Below are 5,292 nucleotides of genomic sequence, written 5' to 3' on the forward strand. Positions count from 1 at the left end.
TAATCTGTCTACAAGTGTTTGCTTTACTAACCCTTACCAATGATCCCAGATTTAGCTATCCCTTGGTCTGTTCAAGCTAATTAGATGAGGATGATTATCTTCAAATCTCATTGTTTAATCCCTTTTCCCATCCGTTACCTCCTTGATCTGGTAAGTAAGGATAAGTCGAGTTCTAAAGTTGGCCACTATTAAAAAGAAATCAAAGCAAAGGGAAAATTAATACATGCATGCACACTATTCAAGAATTATTTTTTATTAAGTTCTATGTTGTTAATTTTTCATGGTTCCCACAACCCTAGTTGTGGAATTAGCTACTCATAACTACGTGTTCACACTTAATAGTATTCAAGTTAACAGAAATCATAAACTTACAATGAGAGGTATGAAAACTCAAAAATCTTCAATAAAATCCGAACGTCAAATATCGATAACAAAAACCCAAATTCAAGAATTAAAGCTCAAAAGTAGTTTAAGCTATATTCTCAAACCCAAAAACGTACATACAAAAATCTGAACCTAAGAAGTGTATTTATAGACTAACTTTCCTAAATAAATATGGATTTGGAAACCATAGGAGACTAAAATTCGGATTGGGTGTACCGCACGTTTCTACGGGTCGTAAGCTTTCAGACGAGCCTTAGACCCAGCTTGTACTCTTTAACATTGCACTGAGGAATTCTTCTTCTTCAAAGCCTCTCTCTACAGCTCGTTATCTTGAGGATGACTTCTCAATTGGGGCCGTAGACACTGTCCTTCTTTCACCACTTGCAACTTCTAGCTACAACTGCATTCTACGCCTCGCTAAAATGTAAATGAGCCATATAACCTGCTCATTTCCTTCACTGTTCCTTCCTTCCTTCACTTATGCTCTGACGACTACCACCTACGACCCGTATATCCTATGATGGGTCATAGTCTGAGCTCATAGACCTCAAAAAATACCTTTATTTAGTGCTATGATTCCTCAATCAATTCTCCGACTTAGTTTGCTGCAAAATATGCACAACCAACATCAAACATGCTAACTGTTATACCCCGTACTGTCGTACCTTGAGACTTTCATACCTTGGAAGGTTCTTAAGCTTCTTGAGAGGTTCTTAAGCTTCTTGCAAGGTGCTTAAGCCTCTTAGAAGGTGGTCTAAAAGAGGTGTGAGAGATTACAGCAGTTACAGCAATACAAAAGCATTCATCAGGAACACCTCTCAACAACTCCTACCAACCTGAAACTGCACCTCTTGAGCCATCTGTGTTTGTCTGTTTATCAGTACAGATTCACAACACACTCCAGCTGTGATAATTTGAACAACTTGCAGACATGCAGCTCTACAGATTCAGCAAGATCCCAGGATCAAAAACAAGAGGAGTTGTTCCTTGCAACAAGTTTGTCAAAACTAAGGAGAAGCAGATGCCAAAAACAAACCTCAGCAGCAGCCATCAGCCCTCAATAACATGCACCATGCGACATCCAAAATCCTCCAAAATTTGTATGATATTAGCATCCCCAAAGATGGTTGAGCCCAAGAAATTTCAGCTCGAACGGATAACCGGAGACGTTAGTCGAGCGACATTGAAAAAGACAGCCGATGGTGCACGCAGAATAGTAACTCTCAAGAGGAGCAACAGTATACATCATCAAAAATGCTCCAAATTTTGCAGGAATACAGCAACTACAACAATTGTAGAGCCCAAGAAATTTTAGCCAGAACGGAGAATTGGAGATGTTAGTCGAGCGACCTTGAAAAAGATAGCCGATTGTCATGGAACCCCTTTGTTTCTTCTTCTTTGGCAAAATCCGAATTTTAACAACTTTCAACAACTTGTATGCTAGCTATTATATGGACCCAAGAATGTAAAGCCCGAATGGATTCTCGTAAACGGTAGTCGAGCATCACAGAAGATATGACCGATCTCGACCCATGCAAAGGAAATTGGGTATACTTGATTTTCTTCAATTTAGCTAGGTTTTGTACCTTAGTTGAATAGAACTAGTTTCCTATACTTGATCTTCCTAGTCGAGAGGATTCCTCTCATTACATATCTTCCATTTTATTTTTGGAGGTAAGGCCTTTCACGTCCCCCTCCTTGTACTCGTCAGTTTACTTTTATATATATAAGATGAAAATTTTATTAAAAAAAAAAAAAGAGGTGTGAGTTGTTATACCCCACACCCTTGGTCTCGGAATATCTCTTAAGTTAATTAGAAGTTATCATGTGAGCCGGACAATCTAAAACGCTATCAAACAACTCTAAGGAGGGGAGTATGTGACACCTCATAGTGGAGAAGGTTGGAAATAGAGTTATAAGAATTCGAAAGTAGTTGAGGCCAAGTGTTGGATCTTAGGACTCGACTTATCTACGTAAACTACTAATTTAGAAGTCTTACATACGTGAGTTACTTGAGTACATACCAAGCTTACGTATCAAGGATTTCATAGGCTCTTAAAGTGAGACGAGATTACGAACGAGATTATGAACCCACGGGGAAGAGGAGAGGATGAAACGTGAAACCAAGGAGAAGATGACACGTGGAAGCACCTCAAGCAAGCAGGTGACTCACCTACCTTCTTGGGGGTGGGGTGGGGGTGGGGGTGGACCCCACTTCCACATGGCAGCCCCTAATTGGCAGCATGTATGTGTTGACCCAATGGGGGCTGGACACGTGTCACCCTTAGGGGATGACACATGTCACCCCCCTAGGCAGCATATATATACATAATATATGACTCATAAGTCATTTCCTTTCTCAAAACATCAGCCAAAAAAAGACCAAAAACCCTAGAACTAAAGGGAAAAGAGTGACAGCCTAAGGGAGGAAAAAATAGGTAAGTCCCTATTTCGTTTCGTTTATTAATTATCTAGGGTATAACACGATGATACAGAGGTATTAATATTATAAAATAATGTTTTGTAGCAGCAAAAAATGGACAGCAAGCAGCCACGATGTTTTAATTGCATTAGAAGAGTTTCCGAGGATAGTTTCGGCTAGTTTTGGCCAATTTTGGGAAAGGTAAGTTCTTTGATTTCGATTTGAAGTTTATGGTGTTGTCATAGGGTGTGTTACACCTCTTTTATGTTTCTGTAAGTGTGAGAAAGTCGTAGGAATGATCGACATTAGAAGCAATCTAAATTGAGGTCGTTATAGCTAAATTAAAGTTGAATAGTGGGTTGTGTTTGTGATATGGTTGTGATGCTGCAGCTTATGGTTGTGTGGTGGTGTGTTGAGGTGATGTAAAATGCTTTAAAATAAGTATGGGTTCTTATGGTTGCAGCAACCCGACCCTCCATTTCGTGTAATTAAAGATTTTGTAAAATGGAAAGTAGAAACTCTATTTTGGTATCGTGGTTTCGAGCGAGTCATTTGGAGTTTGTGTTGTAGAATGTTGATATGAATGGCATATATATACCTTGAAGGTAATTTTTGTTGGTTAGCTGTAGCTATTAGGAGGGTAATTGGAAATTTGGATTGGGCATAGCATAGGGGAGGTGCTGCTCGATTTTTGTTAACTCTTTAACAAGTTAAAGAACTAATCAAGGAGGCGAGCGAAGAGTTGAGTTCTATGAATACTAATGTGTAACCTAAGGTGGTGGACAGCCAAGGGTTGTTAATATTCATGTTTCTTTTATCTTACTTAGGTTCAAAGGACGACAAGACGAATGGGATAAAAAGTAACCCGTAAGAGGTATGTAAAGCCTATTCTTTCTCTTTCTTTTGGCATGTCGTAGAGGTAAGTAAAAAGTAATACGTTCTTTGAAGTAATTCCATTCCTAAATGTATCCTTTTCTCTTCTGGATTGTGAACTCTCACTGTTGTTGAACTACTTTCCTCGAACTTACTATACGTTAAACAAATAATGAATATACATGTTTCTAATCGGAGAGACTCTATGACTACATGTACTCTGAAATCCTTAAGCGGTTAGAACTACTTTGGTATGTATCTAAGGACCCCGAGATGTTAATTAATATAGTACTAATGGCCTTTAGAGGGCACTTGAGCTGATCATGTTACCACCCCGATTCTCAGACGCTAGTTTAGCCTTTATATACTGTCGAGTCTCTGATAATGATTTAAACTGCATATAGTTACTCACTACTCTACTCATGTATACTGTAACACTTCTTTCACTGCATCCTGGGCCGGGAATAGTAATTGTGCATAATTCACTGCATTGTCCACCGAGCCCTTTCTGGATACGTATGTATATATATATATGATATGTTGTAATAAGATGGTGATGGCATTGGGTTGTGATGATATTACAGGTGTATCCACCGGACCCCTAATAGGGCCGGCTATATGATATAATTTGAACATGGATGTTTTTATGATTCATAAAGTACAGGTACAGAGGCTTCTTTTACAATGTACTGGATTCCCTGCTTCTCCGCTTCAAATATGTTTCCAGTTATGCTATGTTATGTTTTACACACTCAGTACATTTGTCGTACTGACCCCCTTTTGTCGGGGGGCTGCGTTCATGCCCGCAGGTACAGGTACACAGTTTGGGGATCCGCCAACATAGGAGTCCCACTCAGCGGTCCAGAAATGCTCCATTGTGCTGGAGCCTGATTTTGGGTACTAAACCTTGATATGTATATTAGTTTTATTCACGGGTAAGGCAAAGGCCCTGTCCTGCCTTATGTTACTGTTCTCCTTACTCTTAGAGGTCTGTGGATACGGATGTGGGTTATATATATGTGGGTTGTGTGTGTATATGAGTTGTATATGAGCTGTATATGGTTGTATATGAGCTGTATATGGTTGTATATCAGTGTGTATATGAGTTGTATATGAGTTGTATATGAGTTGTATATTAGTGGTATATGAGTCGTATATGTGTGTATGTATAGCTGTGCTGATATGACTTATGAATTAGGGCATTCCATGGGTCGTGGTGGCCTTATTGGCTCACATCTATGTGTACTATAGAACCACCCTATATATTACAATAGCCTTGTCGGCTTGTATTCTTTCTTACCTGTTAGTACATTTTAAGTATAAACATGAGACGTGTTTTGTGTAGGAGGCAAGGGTACACGTATGTGTCTAGTTAGGGCACCCATCATGGCCTATTAGGTTGGATCGTGACACTAACACATGCTTAAAAGACATGCACATTCTTAAGTTTTAAAGCATTAAAAGTACTGTAAATACATGGTACATCATTTCCCCATGTAGAACACTCCACCTGGATATGACCCACCTGGCCATATTTATAACAACCATTCTCCCAAATGGAGCTTACCGCATTTATTACAAGGCAGATTTTCCTTTGATCCTTGAGTCATACT

Source organism: Solanum dulcamara, chromosome 8 (genome assembly GCF_947179165.1).
Source record: "Solanum dulcamara chromosome 8, daSolDulc1.2, whole genome shotgun sequence".
In the NCBI taxonomy this organism is placed as follows: Eukaryota; Viridiplantae; Streptophyta; class Magnoliopsida; order Solanales; family Solanaceae; genus Solanum; species Solanum dulcamara.